The sequence below is a fragment of the Lycium ferocissimum genome, unplaced genomic scaffold (genome assembly GCF_029784015.1).
Source record: "Lycium ferocissimum isolate CSIRO_LF1 unplaced genomic scaffold, AGI_CSIRO_Lferr_CH_V1 ctg2257, whole genome shotgun sequence".
NCBI classification, from domain to species: Eukaryota; Viridiplantae; Streptophyta; class Magnoliopsida; order Solanales; family Solanaceae; genus Lycium; species Lycium ferocissimum.
In genome coordinates this window covers 62819-81637 of record NW_026720424.1, presented here as the reverse complement: position 1 = coordinate 81637, position 18819 = coordinate 62819, and the positions used below count along the sequence as shown (strand labels likewise).

The 18819-nt window shown below is 38.2% G+C and overlaps 1 long non-coding RNA gene across 1 annotated transcript; it reads right to left on the bottom strand.

The window, feature by feature from the left end:
• Window positions 1-7202: 7202 nt before the first annotated feature.
• On the bottom strand, window positions 7203-7936 carry LOC132043281 (uncharacterized). The gene is made up of 2 exons (XR_009411760.1): window positions 7776-7936; window positions 7203-7507 (listed from the first exon to the last, which is right to left on the bottom strand). It is a non-coding gene; the product is annotated as an uncharacterized LOC132043281 (long non-coding RNA).
• Between the last annotated feature and the right edge of the window lie 10883 nt (window positions 7937-18819).

The following is an 18819-nucleotide window of genomic DNA, read 5'->3' as shown; positions in this document are numbered from 1 at the left end:
AATTAAGTATTCATTTAGGATTCGGAATGAAAGTAAGGCATGTATGTTCGTCCATGAGAACCATGGCCCATCATTCGAGGATAAATGATCCGAAAGGGGGAGATAATGTAACACTCCGTAAATTTGAGTTAGGTGTGAATGTGTTAAATGAGAGTTACTGTGAGATTTTAGCCATATAAAGTCCCATCGGGATGAGTTTGAGCGGAAATAGTTATTTTGGAATCAAGATGGATAGTGAGGTGCATAAGATTTGATAGAATCGACTAAGTTTTCGATTGGTCTGTCTTCCATCCTAATTTAGTGAAAATTCGTTAGGAATTTGAGAAAACTTAAGATATAAATGTTATACCCCGTACTTTGTACGTTGGAATAATCTAAGTTGGTTGCGACAAGTTACGGACAAGACTTTTAATTTTCTTAATTTTCGATTTTGTTGATTTTTGCTTTAATAACGCATATTCATCTTTTTATTGAGATTAAGGGTATTTGGAATAAGGAAAAATTTGGGGGTTAAAAGCTTGTGGAAAGTCCATTTTATGAGAATTTGGGGCTAGTAGTGAAATTTTGGAAATTTGATAATTCATGAATATGTGGCCATGCGGGATCCACGTGTGTGAATTATATATGTGAGAAAGATGACTAATTTAATCATCTTCATCATTTAGCACCCTAGAAAATTCAAGAAGTACGTGGAGAAAGAACAAGAGGCCATTCGCCATGACCAAGAAAATTGGGAGTCCAAATTTCCACGGATTATATTTCGTATTTTTGTACGTCGGATTATTCACAAGCCGAGGCGGGGTCCACACACCGAGATTTTTTTTTTGGGACATGCGAAAATTTATCGTATTAAACATTCAATTTCTCAAAGTAAGTCCTCCAAATAAATATTTTTTAAGAATGTTTTCGGGTGATTTGACTTCGAGGGGCGAGACGGTATTATAAGTTTGGAATTTGGAAAAACACCAAAGATGAAGTTGTATATAATTGAATTATCTTTCCAACCATAGGTCGTGGGCCCACATGTAACATCGGGATAAGGAGATATGGACGTTTTCATGTCGGTTACGGCTCAATCGGGTTAGGCCCATGACCCATGCCTATTTAAGTCTAATTTCAGCCGTTTCCTCATTTTCGGACCAGAATAGCATACCTTGGAGAGAAGAAAAACTAATTTTGACCAAAATGAGCCTCCGAATTTCGAAGCCCATGAAGAGAGAAAAGTGTTGTACGCCTAAAAATCAACCAAGGAGAAGAGTGATAACGTGAGGGATGCATGCTTAAAATATGAATACGGTTCCTTTTCATTGTTAACGAGTGTATTTAGAATTTTAACGGATTAAACGGAGGGATAATGTGTAGAAATGGATGAAATTCATGAAATTTTGTATGTTGATGTTGAGCGTAAGTATGGGCTATTTTGTGACAAGGAATGAACTAAATTTATTTAGTATGTTTGGATTGTTGTGTTGTGGATTCTATGGTGCTAATGAAAGTTTAATGGTTCAAAGTGAAGTTATAGTTGTTTTGCGGCTTGTTATGAAATTTTATATAGTTTATTGAATTTATGGAAGTAATGGATTATTAATGTAGTTCATGAATTCGGAAGGAAGAAAATGTGTTGTGTTGTTTCCTTGAACTTGGAGGTTTCGGGTTTCATTATGTAGTGGATGGAATGTTGAATTGTGTCGAAAGGGTTATTAATGTTAGATGTGTTTTGAATTGATTATTGATGTTACTTATATGGTTGTTGGTATTATTGTTGAAAATATTGGCCGAGTTGAATTCTCGGGGGTTGTTGGCAACTTATAGTAAAATTTACGTAAATAAAGTGATGGCTTGGGATTGGATTCTTAGTGCTGAATGTTTGGTACTTAATGACCTTATTGTAGATCTTGGAAGGTTTGAGACTTAAATTTGGATTAGCGTAGGAAGCGATCGAGGTATGTAAAGCTCATCCTTCTTTCCTTTTGGCATGTCCTAAACGCAAGTAAGTTATGATGTATTATGAGCCTTGGGGGTAACTCTATTCTGAAATTCCGAACATGTTTATGGCTCACACTCGTTCCTTGATGTTCGCATTTTGATACGGTCGGATTATGGTCCTATGTCTTCCGTATGATTGGATTTTAAAAAGTTGCATAAAAAGTTTTGTTTTTAAAAGATAGAATGTCCGTGAACTTTCGAAGACATGGCTTTGATATGTTCGCAAATGATTCGTAGTATTATGATTTTCATAGGAGGGCCCGGATCGGTTGGCGCTCGTTCGTGGGTCTATTGGTTACGATGGCTTTTGAAAGAATTTGATATGACTATTTTAAGACCCCCGATCCGATTATATACTTATCTCAGTCTAAAATGAGGATTTCTATGCATATGATTTTGATACGTAACCTTGGTTTTAGTTCGATATGTTCCCGAGTGATATTCGGAAGAAAACTACTATTGATAAATAAAATTGTATCCCCCGTGTAAATGTTTGCATTGTTGTATATGGTTTCCCACGATTACGGTATTTGTTTGTTGTATGTCTTTCGTGTAGGTTGTGTGATCGTGCGCACTACGTGATATTGTCGTTGGATACTTGACCGCGGTATGTGTGATATTGACCGATGGATACACCAATGTGTGAGTTATGCTTGACCGCGGTATGTGTGATATTGACATTTGGGTAAGGCAATGTGTGATATTGACCGCCGGGGTACAATGTGTAAATACGACACCGATGCGGATTATGATCGGTCGGTTATTATCGACTATATGATTTGTTCTATTTTCCATATATACAGACAGAAACGTTTTACAAAAGAAAGCTAAGCGTTTTGGCATTCGATGGTTATATTTGTCTTATACCGCCTATGTATGATTCGTAAAACCCTTTGGTAACGGATTTTTATGCTCATTTTCTCGCACTCCTTACTCGGTTATGACCTCGTTTTACGTATGCCATGCTTTACATGCTCAATATTCGTTTGCCCGTTTCTTCGGCACGTTTCATGCCGCGCGGTACCCACGGTGAATAGATGATGTTAGCGGAAGATGTTCCAAAAATTTGGATCGAATTTCCTCCGGATCTTTGCGAGGTTGCTTTTGTATGGTATCCGAAGTTACGGTAGAGACTTTCCTCGATTTCATATTTTATACGAGGCTATTTTGTTTGGTTTGATAATGTTTGTTTTCTAAAAAAAAAAAAATTCATTATGTACTTATGTCATGTTTATTTTCCCCATACCCTGGCTTAGGGTGTGACAATAAAAGTTGTATCCCCTTGAAATACATTTCCAACGGTATATGGTGTAGCCCGAATGGAGCCCTGTACAAAGAGTTATGCCCGTTTTGCTGAAGGCAATGCAACAAGTGAAATACGACACCCTTGCCTAGCAACGGTGGCGCAAAACAAGCAGTTTCTGACCAAATTTTGCCCATGTGTGGCACCCTTGCGACGCAAGGTGGTGTCAGAGTTAGGATTTTCCAGATTTCATATTTTATTATATAATTAAAGTCGGGGTTTATTTTCCTAACTTCCCCAAACACGAAAAATGACCTAGAAAGAGATAGAATTCGTCCCAAGCCTCAAGAAAACTTCAAAGTAAGTTTAAAAAATGATTCTAAGTTGATTTCAATTCCCTAATACCTTACTAAAATAGTTAACCCTTAAAATCCTTAGATAATCGATTGAGACTCATTTTGGGCAAAAAACCTAGAACCCGAATTCAAGAGAGTTAAACGTCAAAAAGGTAATACTTCATCCTTTAATCAATTATCATTTTATAATAATGATTATAGACTCTTAAGTTCATGTGATATGAGTTGATGAGTTTGATAGAATAGCATGAACAATTATAGGTTTGGGTTGTTAGTTGTTGATTGTTGGTTAAGGGTGTTGTTTACCTATTGGGTGATGAAGAATGATGTAAATGGTATCTATATGAGATTTTAAAATCATCTAGAAGCAAAAGGATGGGTTTTGGGGTGAAGAAACACCATTAATAAAGGTTGTGGGGCTTCATGCCCACCAAGTATTTGATAAAATGTTTAGATGACCAAAATCTAAGTATCATTACTAATATTGATTCCTCTTTGACATATATTGCTATAGATTAAAGTCGAAAGGGCTGAAGAACAATGTAGTATACTTAAAGGCTGGAATTGAGGTATGTAAGGCTAACTCTCTACGAGTGGGAATGTTAATGATTATCCCTACGCCATGTTGGTTCATGTTTCCACGAATTTCTCATCCTTATGAGTATTATGCCCTAGTTTCATGAAAAGCTTAAATGTTCTTATAGTTTAAGTATCAAAACCTCGTATTTCATTCATGTATATCATTCCAAGCATCATGAACTCATCACGTAATCCATGAATACTCATACCTTGATTTCTATAATTTTCAAGCATGTATGATGAATAAGTATGTGAACTAGTATTGTTATATTACATGAATCCTCCATGAATCCCATGTCTCATGAAAACTATAGTATGTATACATGTTAAGCATTCTATTATGAATCATGTTACGAAAAATGATGGGCTCAGATGCCACCTATTATTCATATTCATGCTCTGGGAGTAGTACAGATTACTTAGAAGGGTCAGACAACCTGAAACTACGTATGCTAGCATTGGATAAGGATCGCCCCGCTCAGTTAGGACGATTCCTTCATGTTTCCCATTGCGGGAAATATTATGGATCCATTCATGTCATGTTCATGTCTCATACTCCTAAAAGGTATGAGACGGATTAGTTGATTGGGCAGAGATCAGAAAACATGTGCTCACGTGGTAGTTACACGTTGATTTTACTAAGGCTCTCTATCTCTCTCTTTCTCTCTCTCTCTCTCTCTCTCTCTATATATATATATATATATATATATATATATATATATATATATATATATATATCGGTTCGGCTTGATCATGCAGATCATGGTCATGTCCAGGTTTCAGTTACAGCTTCAGTTACAACTTACAGTACAAATTCTAGTTTACATTATAGACTCAGTTTACAGTTACAGTTTCAGTATACAATTACAGTTTAAGTTTTATATTACTTCATGATCCATGTTAGTGATTTGGGTTGCCCATTCCCCGAGCACTCTACTTACAGTTCTTTCATTCAATTGCTTTACATACAAGTACAATTCAAATGTACTTATGTCCCTTTTGCCCGGGGAAATGCATGCATTGATTTACAGGACGACGTATCTGCTTGCTATGATTTCTCGTATCAGCGATTGCTGAGCCCCATTTCATTCGAGGTGCTATCTTTATTTTACGTTCATGTCATGTCATGCAGTAGAGGTATGTCGGGGGTCTTGTCCCGGTAAATAGTTTAACATTCGTATTTATGTTCAGAGGTTTCATAAACTGGTCTAGCATATTATGTCAGATGTTCAAAGTCGTATAGCCAGTGTTAGTTCAGTATTTATTATGTTTTTAGATTTCTTCCGCCCTTACGTTTTCAGACAATAATTTTTGTATTGCATTTAAACCCCGTGCTTTATTAATATTTTTCATGTTTTAACTTATATTCCGCATTAGTACATGTCTCATGTTGATTCAACAAGCCATGAGGTTTGCTTTGTCATATGCAGTAAGGCACCGAGTGTTGTGTTACACCCAGGCCATGGTTCGGGACGTGATTGAGTTCACGACTTGAGCACAAACACAAACACAAATATAGAAGGACTACTTTGTACAAAGTATTAATTAAAAAAATTAAAATATAAATAGTAATTCAATCATGAAACAATTAAGTTATCTAAAATAGGGATTAGAAGAATTTAACCTATCAAGATTAATAATATACTAGAAAGTAGCTAGAGAACAAGTATGGTTAATAAATGAATGCATATGGAGATCGATGAGGAAACAAACTTAAGGTTTACATATTTTTGACTGGTCAAATAAATAAATGAAATTTTTACCATGCATGGAATTTGACTTTCTAAATTATGATTATGTTTTGATATGTTTTCAAGTTAGGTGCAGGTCTAATTTTAAATTTCTAAACTCTAAGTGTCAACCAATATAGTAAGTGATTTTCAAACTTTCCAAATTTCATAGTTTTGAATTTTTTTCCACTGTAGCATGTCCTCCTGTGAACCAACTATAAAACCCCCTCTTTGTACCTTTGTTTTCACCCTCAATTGTATTAATTCTCTACTTCTTATTTATTTATTTTCTCTAATTTGAAGATCATATTTCTGTTTCTTCTTGTTTAATGTCTAATTGGTCTAAATCACCTATGACCTACAAATTTTCCCTAAAAGGTTACCCTAACTATATGTTGAATCCTCTTTATACTGAATCAATGAGTAACCAAGTTGTTAGGGAAAACACAATGCAAGATATCAGATCGACAACAAAATTTAGTCGATCTAGGCAACCAAAGTACGACTCTAGTAGAGCATCGTCGCCCTAGCATCAATAACATTCAAACTATCACCTTTGGTGGTCCAACTTTTAGCAACAACTCCAATTAACCTTTTGGGAGATTGAATCAAGGAGAAGCATCTCCCAAAAATTTCATTGGAGTTGTTGCTAAAAGTTGGACCACCAAATGCGATAGTTGGAATGTCATTGATGCTAGGTCGACGACGCTCTACTGGAGTTATAATATTACATGAGAAAAGAACTTCTGAGCATGAATGGCAACTTGGGTGGGTGTCTTTGAAACATCATAGTACTTTGAGATACTCTTCCAATATCCGCTCTAAAATCTGTTCAATTCCATGAGAAACAATCTATATATAAAATGCCCACATGATTAATCTTTTTACGTATGTTTAAATTTTGAAAACAATTTAGGAATTGAATTAAATTTTTTAATAGAGGAAACATTTGACAAATGACTATAGTTTTGACGTTGTTTGAAACGTAATTATAGTTTTGTTAATTACCGTTCGTAGCTACCAAATGTTTGCCATCAGGTTTATTCAGTTGTATTCAATTTATTATATTCAATTCATTTGTATTCAATTCACTATATTCATTCGTAGCTACTTTTACGCTGTATTAAATTCGGCTCTATTTAAAACAACAAAATTAAAAAAAGAAGAAGGAATATTCAGCTGTATTCAATTCACGATATTTATTCATAGCTACTTTTATGCTGTATTCAATTCGGTTGTATTCAAACAACAAAAATTCAAAAACTATAGGGATTCACCAAAAAAAAAAATCTCTTTGGGATACATAAATACAGGTGAAAATACAAAAAATATATTGTATTTGCATTAAAAAATTCAGTATACACTCAGATCCGGCCATATCTGAGAAATACAAGAAACAAAGCACAGTGAGCAAGGTTAGCCAATCTAGTTGACACCCGTGACGGTGGTCGAGGTGATGACAACAACCAGATTTGGAACTTAAAATCATTGCAGATCTAGCAATTAAGCAGCAGTGAAGTGGGAACAATCATTTCCACAATTTTGAGGTCTTGAAGTGACATATGTGACTGTTGTTGTTGACTTAGAGATGAATTCATGGCTTACATATTTCTCTGCAAAGAAAAATGGTCCCATTAAATTCACACAAACACAAATCACATAAACTTTCAGAGAAATTTAAAGAAAACAACAAGAGTATTTCAGTTTTGTACCTAAGATTTTGCAGGGAGAAGATAATTTTTTTTTCATAATTTTTTTTTCCTTTCTTTTTGCTATTGTTTTCTTTAGTAGCTTTTGTGTTAACGATTGGTTCAATTTAAAGAAGAGATGACTCTAAGGAGAGGAGATAAAGATTGAAGAAATAAATGAATCATAGGTTACAATAGAGGTGATGATGACGACAACAAGGAGGGACTGGTGATGAGTTCATTGTCGAAAATCGGAGATGACGGTGTCGAAATAAAATTGTTGAACGGTGGTTGAGGAACTAGGATTAGAAGAAGGAAAGAGGAGGAGTGAGGTTTAGATGATCTGAAAATACATAGTATAGTTATGGTAAACAGTTAAATACATAGTATAACTATGGTAGGTAGTCAACTTAAATTATTTATATGGTAAGTAAATACCTCTTAGATGTTACCCACGCCGCGCAAAGTTACTTTAATTTAATGGGGTTTAGTTATATGCTCCACTAGAATAAAAATAAATCATACTACCAGGTATAAAATATCTACACATAAGCCTACTTAAATATTAGATTTGTAATCTTGAAATTAAAACAGATTACCTACTATAAGTAATGTTGACCCAATATTGTAAAAAATGATACCGACATTGTATATAATTTAACACTACAATTGAAAATGAGGATGAAATTTTCGCTATAACAAAATTGATAGAATTAATGATGAATACTTACGAATAATAAAATTAAATAAAATCAATTGCAAAACTACAAACACAATTCGTGAATGAAGAATTTGTTTGTGTTGATTGTTATAAAGTTTACGAATTAGTGGCCTAGCGAGGTTTTTCTTTTTATCGGAATAGTTCTTCCATGAAGAAGAAGCTGAGCCTTCATATGAAGTTATAGAAATACTTAAACCACAAAGAATGAAAAGGTGAATTCATACAGTAAATAAAAAACAAATGTGTGTAATAAAAGAACTCAAATGAATTAAAACTTACCATGCAAGTAGGAACATCGAACTCAAATTCATAAAATCAAATCTAACATGTAGAAAATGTGTGATAAACCAGAACAATAAGGTTGAAAAATGATTTATGTGTAAGTTAGTCATGGAAAAAATGTTTTTAAAAGACCAATAGAAAAGCAAAATTTACTCGTCATCCCTTTCAGTTCATGAAAGCCCCTGTCGATGACTTGAACGAGTGTTTTGGACTTGAGGTGGTGGCGTGCCATTGTGAGTGGCCTCTACATCTTATTATTCATCTTGATCAGAGGCAATTGGTAAGCTGATGATCATGATAATCAATAGCAACAACAACAACTTTATTTTTTGGGACATGATTCTCCATTTCGACGTATTTGAAAAGAGTTAATTAGTGGTTTTTGATCTCCCCCATGAACTTTTGTAGTAGTTGTGAAGCAACATATTCAAAAAAAGTTGAGAACCTGGATTATTGAATTTTTAAAAAGTATTTTGAAAAATTATTTCTCTTCAGGAGTCCATTGATCTACTTGTGGAGTAACCTCACGATTATCGTGAGGTGCTGCACTAAACATATAAAATGTGGGCTCCTGAAGGTTTAGAATTTTTAGGAATTTAGGTAACTCCATTCAAGAAGATAAAAGGGGTTTGTATCACTAATGAATACTTGAATGACTTAGACTGGAGTTATGCTTCTCTTTGTGCACTCAATTGATGTGTTAGAATCACGGTATCTTTTTATAGGTTAGAAATTTTCTTTTAAAGGAATGCTCCAATTGGGTGAAAGATTACACTCAATTATAAACCTTTGGGTCGGTTATTTCAAATCATGTTGTCCAAGATGCGCAAAAATTACACTCGCTGATCAATCTATACATTAGTTCTTCTACAAATAATTGAAACAAAATGCATGTGGGGTGAACCTAAATAACGTGTTTATGATATTGAGGTGTAATGACATGTCTTGTCGTTTTGAGATTTTGCACTTGTTTTCATAAAATACTCTTCCTTAGTTTCATCTACGCATTTTCGACTTGCGAGGACGGGTGGCGAGATTCCCGTGAAAACCGAGTGGTTTCAGATCATTTTTGGTAAATTGGAAATTCTTAAGTTAAGAGAATGAAAACGTTTGACCAAAGTCAACATCGGGGGTAAGTGGGTTCATATCGTTGTTTGGTCGATTCCATTAGGTGCGGAGCATGATTTATGACTTAGTGAGTCGTTGGCTTGGGTCCCGAGAGGTTCGGGTGTGATTTGGATTATTGGCTGAGAAACTAGTTAAGTTATGGATTTAGAGTTGATCTCAGTCAACATCGAATAAAGACGTTCTCTTTTGGGTGTTTTGAGTGCCCAATTATGTTTGTAGCGTGTTTTATGACCAAAACTCATATTTAATTTGTGTCCGGGAGGTCCCAAATGAGTTTCGGGTGTTAGATCAGAATTTGGGAGGAACCAAAATGTAACAACCCTTCCTGTCATTATGGGAAATGTAGGATCACCCCACCAAACATAATCTTTCCAAGGGTAGAACGAGCTAATAGAAACTAGTTGTATAAGTCTAAGGTCAGAGAAATTGACTTGCTTGTGTTTGTGGCTAATTTTGTTGTGTCCATTGGGGGGGGGGCGTAGGAAATTAGAACTCCGTTAGGAATTCCAAGGCCACGAGTGGATTTGTGTGACGTTTTTATGTATATGTGCATGTTTTGTTTGTGGCTGTGAAGCCTTGGATGAAATGTTGGGTGATAGAGTGGAAAACTAGGCAAAAGTGAGCTTACTGCCCAAATGGGACCGCTGCGGCGGGGTTGTACCGCTACGGCGGTACTGCTATATCGGTGAGCTCCCCGCAGCCAGCGGTCGGCCAGTGTTCATGTGTCCGCCGTGGTGGGCCATGTCCCACTATGGTGGCATCGCTATAGCGGAACATGGGCCCCCATAGCGGTGGTCGGGTTTCTCTTGGTCCGCTATAGTGAGCACTTGGCCGTTATAGTGAGAATGCTGCAACGGTAAATTGACTGCCGCAGCGGTCGATGGGGGACAGAATGCCGTGTTTTAAACACTTAGTCCCATATTCTTTATTCATAAAACTCCAACACAGTTCCCCACAAGCACCTAGGGTAAAATTCCAAGCTAGGGCAATATTACTCTTGGGAGGTAAGTCTCATCCATCCCCTTCAATCATTTCGTATCATCTTTATGATTATCATCCCTTTTATGGGTTTTCAATGGTGAAATTAGTAATAGTAACCCTAGAAATTAATAAACTTTGTACACTTGATGGGTTATGATTCTTATCCCTTATTTATCATCTAATGGCTTGGGTTGACTCCACTTAATCATGAATTGAACCTTTAGAGCCATCAGCTAAGTAAATTGAGACCTAGGGTTCCATAAAAATGGTAGGTTGAGCATGGAAACTGCTTGTAATTGGAATGTTGATGTAATATTGTTATAGTTTGATGATTAGTGATTGCTAAGGCCTCTGTTAGGTTGTTTTACACCTAGGAAATTACTCACCCATTGAAATGGGGCTAAAGGGAAGGGTGTCTTGCATTGATTTTGTGACTAGAATAATTATGACTTATTGAGCATTCTAATTTCTTGACTTTGAGCGTTCCGAGGCTTTAAAGAAGGAAAAAGTTGTAGCAGAGTGACTCGAGTTGTTCCAGCTCTATGTTTGAGGTAGGTTACGATCTACTTGAGTTAGACTTTGATTAGTTGATTGTATGTGTTGTGAATTCATTAGGAGAAAGCATGTCTAGTCTTCATGCATGATATTGTGTGATTGAACTCCTATGTGCAATTGATTGAGTGACTGTGTGGGCTTCGTGCCACCATTCATGTGTGTTGAATCGACGCATTAATGTTGTTTTGATGAGAAGTTAAGATGTTCTTCTTGGTGAAATTGTGATACGAATTGATTATTTGAGCATTAATAATAAGAGGGCAAGAAATGATATTATTCAAGGATATATGAAAAAGGTACAATTGTGACCTAGATTATGGGCTCGTGGTCTGAGGTTCATTTCGATAATGAGAGATACATTGATGTAGCCCGCATCCGAGGTTCTTTCTGGAGCGGAGGTTTATGCTCGAGTCCGATGAGTATCCGAAATGAGTGGTACATGGACACCATGGGTCCCCTGTAGGTCATGACTACTGAGCAATGACATCAGTTAACATGTGTGTACAGTGAGTATGGTACTTGTGGTAGACTTATGCTTGTTTTGTGGTTTTCTGTTGACTGAGTTCTTGATATTTTGGGTGACTGGATTGGTGATTATCCTTGGTTGACTTGTTGTGGTTTATTTATTTCATGTTTATTGGCTGGCTTGTTTATTCTATTGACTTTATGAGATATGCATGATACTAATCTTAGTCGGCCTATGATATCTACCGGTACATAGTGTTTGTATTGATACTATCTTGCTGCATTTTTTTTAGTGCAGATTGTGATACAGAGACTGCTACCCGCCCTTACATCTAGCGTTGAGGATGTTGTTGACAGATTTAGGGTGAGCTTCTATCCATGCCAGGCCGCCCGAAGATCTTCCTCTTATGATGTTTATTCCCTATTGCGACATAATGGTTATTTGTTACACAGATTTCATTCCTTAGACATGCTTTGGTTTAGAGTCCTTGTACGATGACTTTCAGATTTTAGGGATTTTATAATAGTTAGAACTTCCGCATTTACTTCACTATTTTTATGACATGACTTATTTTGATTTTCTTATGCTTGAATGAGTAGTAACTGATTAATTTGGTTAACATAAAAACGGACTTGAATGAATATATGACTTGTGCTTTGGTTCGCCCACTAGGAGTTAGTGTGTGTTCCAGTCATGGCAGGTTGGGTCGTGATAGAAATCCGGTTCAATTGTATCTAGTTTCCTTCAACGCAATCGCGTTCACATAGATTTGGATCGCGCAGGGTCGCGATCACGGTCACTGCGATCCTGATGGCCATGTCTTGTTCGCGATAGGCCGGGCCGGGAAGGATCGGGATTGTGAACTGGGCCTCGTGGTCACAAAGAACAAATTAGGCTTGGACAGTGTTAAATCCTATTTCGAACTTCATACTCTTATTTCAATTTTGGAAGTTTGGGAGCTCGGATTTGAGAGATCTCAAGGGCATTCTTAAAGTTTCGACTTAGGAGTAAGATTCTAACATTAACCGATGTATTTCCCCATGATTCCATCAATTTATTAGAAATTTCTTTCATGTTTAGAACTTGGACAATGCAGAGATTCAGAGGCAGACGAACTAGGTGCATGAAATAGGTTTGTGAACATGTTCCAGTGCAAGTCCTATAACAACTAGGATTTACAGTTTTATGGTAAAGACTTAGCGGTCAAGTATGCAGATTTCCTTGCCATATTTGTTGGGATTAGTAAGACTTCTACAAGAACAAGAAGCGGACTCAACAAGACAAGAATGCACATACAACACAAACCCTATTACATCTCGTGGGCCTACTTGAAGAGGGTTTTATCTTTGCCGACCTACCGTGCACTTAATGTTATAAGTATTAAAGTCTTACTAAGAAGAAGGTTTGCGCGCCCACAAAGAGAGAATTCAGAATATTGAGTGACCAAAAGATATATCAATAATATTTAAGAATCCAAGCATGCGTCCTTAATGCAAGAAGATAGATTGAAGGAGTTGTTTCACTGTACAATGTTTTCTAGTTCTTAAGTCTAGAGTTTTGTATTAGGTTGTTTATCGAGTTGTAATTTATCTGCCTTCATAGAAGCATATAGTTAAGTACAAAAACGTTGTAAATTTTAACTTCAAGTTGCAGATTGACTTGAAGGTTGCTCACTAGTCTAAGGAGATTAGTGTGATAAGAATTAGAGGTTAGTTCCTAGGTTACAGAGGTTGTAACTTGAATTTGCAGAGGCTCACCATTGCAGTGGAGTTTGGGGAAATCCTATAAAGGTATAGGTAGTGGATTTTATTGCCATTGTGAGCCGGTTGGTTTCCATATAAAAATCAATGTGTTCTTTACTTACCTGCTATTTATATTATGCAAGACGCTAGCATAGAACATGTAAAGTAACGTGTTCCATCCTTAGGCGAAAACTTGATATTGCATAGGATAGGAAGTAGGCCGTGCAACCTAATAATCAGAGACATGGATAGGATAGGAAGTAGGTTGTGCAACCTAATAACCAGAGACAGGGATCCCCACTTGCAGGACTTGTGGTAGAGCTTAGTATGGCTAGTGCAACAGGCCTGGAAGCAGAGAGTGTTACACTTGTGGTGAGTTTGGGCATATTTCTAGGCATTGCCTTAGGGGTGGTACTTGTAATGACCCGTTCATCTTTATACGTGATTTCACCATTTAACCCATCAAGCCAATTCCCAAGGTTATCAGGCGATTCTAGTGAAAATTGAAAGAATTAGAACCCTTAAGTGAAAACGTTCGGCCAATAGTTAAATTTTGGGTAAATGGACCTTTTTTAGAATTCCATCGATTACTTGAGGTCCGAAGGGTCATTTAGACTTGGTGGGGATGTTTGGTTCGGTTCCCGAGGCTTTTAGAGGCATTTTTACTCTTAATTTGAAACTTGAGTTAAGCCGTTTGGAGGTTGACCGAGTCAAGGTGACCTCCGTTGAGAATTTCAAGGCATCAGTGAGTTCGTAGCTTGTTTTTACTTGTGTTTACATGTTGATCTGTATCCGAGAGGTCTCAGATGGATGTCGGTATTTTGGGTTGAAACTTGGTGAAGCCAGAATTTTCTGGTTTTCAGGTGTCCCGCTTCCGCGGGAGTAATACTGCCCCTACGGGTCCGCCTAAGAGGCACTTGACCCATAGACGCAGGAAGCTGACTCATTTAATGAAGTTCGACCCAGCGGACGAGTATCCACTGAGGTGGAATCGCAGAACCGAGTCTTCCTCCGCTCCAACGGAGATCACTGAATCAAAAACCTTATTTCATTCCCAACTTTGAATCATTTACCCCATTCACCCAAAACCTAATCTAAAGGAGTATTGGGCGATTTCTGAAGAAGTATTGGTGTATTCATCTTGGGGTAAGTCTTTGTACCTTATTCTAGTATTTGCTCTTTCTTAACAAGTATCCATGGTAGTTAATTAACTAATGGAGGATTTATGGAAACCTTGGCCATTAACTTAAAACCCTTTCAATCTAATTGAGTATTGTTGATTTGATTACTATTTTCTACTATCTAATCATTGGGATTAATAGATTCTAGGTTTGAATCTTCCTTGCTTCAAGAAATCAAATCATGAAATTAGGGCTTCTTTCCAATTTGGGATATTAGTGTAATTAGTGAAATTGAAGGATTAATTGTGGTTAGAATTTCATGAAATTAAGGATAATGACTATTTAAACTATGGGTAATGTGAGTTCCCCCTTAATTTCTGGTTTTGCCCTCGAGGCTCATTAGATGTATTTTGGGTAACTTTCACACCCGATTCTTTTTTCGAATAGTTGAATATTTTGTGGTCGTTTACTTACTTAGAATTTGGTAATTGTTAGACTACAGTCATTCTGAGGTGCATCAGAAAGGGAAGGCCCAGGTGGAATAGTTCATGGCACCAGTTCGGCAATTAAAGTAGGTTACTACTTACTTTAGTTAGACTTTGATTAGTGAATCGTATGTATACCTAGAATTGACGGGGAAAGCATATTAGGTCTTCGAACATGATGTTGGGGGTGGATATACAAGTAGGTTGGTATGATTTTTGATTATGTGGGCTCATCGTTGCTATTTTAAGCATTGTTGACATGTGGTGTATTTGTTTACGTGATTGGAGTGGTGGTATGTGATATATTCATTACGGTTATTGAAACTCGATGTTGATTCCTTTTCCATGATTGTTGTGACTTATGCAAGTCTTGATGTGGCTTATGGTGTTTGTGACCTCCATAGCATGTTCATTGGCATTGATTGCAGTTGATTTAGCATTCTTGCATTCATACATTCATACGCGATGGAAATGGTGTGGAAGTGGTTCAATGAAAGAAATGCGAAAATGATTTGATGTAAGAAATGTGAAATTAGTTTGATGAATTATGAAATTGGGTTGTGTGCCGCAATGGATATATATTGATGGGATCGAGTCATATGCTACAACGGTACATGGATGCCATGGGTCCCCTATGAGTCATGACTGCTGAGACGTCGGTATTCCGTCCGGAGCATGTGTGTACATAATGAGTATTGTCCATTGCATTACATGACGTCTATCTCATTACATTGCATATATCATCATCCATTCTCTATTATTGTGGTTGTGTTGGATTTGCCTTGAGAGCTATCGTGACTTGACAGATTAGTGCTTACCAGTACATGTGTGTACTGATACTATGATGCTTACTAGTATGTGTGTGTACTGATACTACTCTTGCTGCACTTTTTCTAAGCGCAGAGTTTGAGGCAGACCTTCATCGAGACCCTATTTCTAACCTTGAGGCTATCTTGGTGAGATTCCAAGGGTGAGCCACCGCTAGCCTGCAATCCTGGAATCTTATCTTTTATTGTCTACTATTCTATCCACTAGACAGTGTTTCTTTATGTTTCAGAATGATGTATTATTCTTGGACTTGATTTTTTGATTAGTTATTCGTGTGCTATTGACTCCACATCCTCGGGATTTTATTTGACTTATTATTCCGCATATTCCGTATTTATGACATGATTAAGACTTATTAATGATTGTTCGTATAATTTATGTTGATTCTTAGATTAATTAAGTAACTTGATTAAGGGGATGATTCGCCCACCAGAGGGGTTAGAGTGGGTGCCATCATGATCGCGTAGTTGGGTTGTGACAAGTTAGTATCAGAGCTCTAGGTTCACCGATCTCACCAGTACAAAAACTTGTCTAGTAGTGTCTTACGGATCAGTACAGAGATGTCTGTACTTATCTTCGAGAGGCAATGGGACACTAGGAAAACTCCATTCTTTCTTTCCTTTCATGCTCAAATTTGTATCTAGTTAGTTCAAATTGATATCTGATTTCTCCTCCTATTCTCTCACAGATGGTGAGGACTCGTGCTAGAGTGGTAATTGATGAGGCACCAGTGTTGGCTGCTGGGGCCTCGGCACATGGTAGGGGCTAGGCTAGAGGCCGTGGATATGGCAGAGGTAGAAGGGTAGCACTGGCTAGGGGTAGGGCACCCGTGGCTGGTCAGGCCTGCGCTAGATCCGTCTCTCCCGAGCTACCGATTGATCATGATGAGGAGGAGGGGTTGGGACTAGCACCAGTTTAGTGTGATATTATTGCTACTCCAATGTTGTTCGATGCTTTGGTTCGTGTGTTGAACCTACGTGAGGGATTGACTCAGGCGGGTGTTTTACCGGCTACACCAAATGGTCAGAGGTGAGATTGGATGGGGAGAGATTCTAGGTTCGATGCCACGGGGAGCACGACCCTCGTGCTATGGGCTTTACGTATGGATGAGATTCCGGGACCAGACCTTTTTTCTAGATCAGTGGTAGGCCCGGTGATGACCGATGAGGAGCATCACTTGTTTTGGAGGTTCAGTAAGATGAAGCCTCCTGTCTTCGACGGCACCCAGCAGAAGGATGCCTATGAGTTTATCATCGACTGTCATGAGAGGCTCCACAAGATATGGGCAGTGGAGAGCCACGGGGTTGATTTTGTGACCTTTCCGTTATTGGATGACGCCAAGCTTTAGTAGAGATTGGATGGTGAGTGCCGGACAGCTGGGTCGCCTCCATTGACATGGACCCAATTTTATCAGATCTTTTTGGAAAAGTACATCCCACATACTTTAAGAGATAGGCGACGTGATGAGTTCAGCCACATTGAGCAGAGAGGATCATTTGTTGCTAAGTATGAGACCCATTTTCACTCTTCGTCCAGATAAGCTCTTTAATTGCTTCCCACAGAGGCAGAGAGAGTAAGGAGATTCGTCAAGGGGTTGAACACTACTTTGAAATTGTCAGCTCTTTAGTTAATACCCACAGGGGATTCGTTTCAGGAAGTGGTGGATCATGCCACTACAGTTGAGTCAGTGAGATAGGATAGCTATGGTAAGGGTGATGATAAGAGCAAGAAAGGGGGGCAACTGTGGTTCTTCTCCGAGCGTGAGGGCTAGTGTGGGCGAGTTCCCGGATACTGCTCGATGCCGGAATTCGATCGGTATGCGCATATCCGTTTTGTGGTCTTCGGGGCCCAATTGTCATTCTTTAGGGGCGACCTATGGTTTGTATTTGTGTTCTCGATCGTGGTAGGTATTCGGGTTCTTCGACTTAGGTTCGGTAGCTGGCCCCCATCGATGGCGTGTGTTTTGAGTATGGTAAGTCGGGGCATGTCAGGATACATTATCCCAGGTTCAGACACAGTACTCAGTATCTGAACCCCAGGGATCCAGCTTCATCTGCTAGAGAGGGTGCATCTTATCATCGAGCCAATGTACAGCCTGTGAGAGGTGGCAGCTAGCCTATTAGAGGTGGATCTCAGTCCGGTAGAGGTGGACATCGGTCCAGTTGGGGCGGAGCGCAAGTCAGGATGGTCGTGGAGGTTCGCAGGCTGATAGCAGATGGGTTCATTGTTACGCTTTCCCTGATAGGCCAGAGGCTGAGGCTTCCGATGCTGTCATCATAGGCAATATCTTAGTTTGTCTACATATTTCTCTATGGGTTTGGATACGGTTTGTGATCTACTTGAAGTGCCTATTCATGTATCTACTCCGGTCTGAGATTCTGTTGTGGTAGATTGAGTCTATCGATTTTGTATAGTTACGCTTATGGATTATGGTACGTGGGTAGAGTTGGTGATTCTTGATATGGTAGATTTTGAGGTTATCTTGGATATGAATTGGTTGTCTCCTTGTCATGCAATTTTGGACTGTCACGCCAAGATAGTCACACTAGCTATGCCGGATATTCCTAGACGTGAGTGGAAGGGTAATCCTAGTACCTTCCCAAAGAAGATCATTTCATTCCTTCGAGCCAGGAAGTTAGTAAATAGAGGGTGTTTGGCCTACTTGGCCCATATTCATGATACCAGTGCTGACACTCCGTCACTTGAGTTTGTGCCCGTGGTGAGCGAGTTCGCGAAGGTGTTTCCTACGAACTTGCCGGGCATGCCACCCGATCGTGATATCGATTTCTGCATTGATCTAGAGCCGAGGACTCATCCTATTTCTATTCTACCATATCAGATGTCACCAGCTGAGTTGAGAGAGTTGAAGGAATAGTTGCAAGGTCTTCTTAGCAAGGGTTTCATTAGACCAAACGTCTTCCCTTGGGG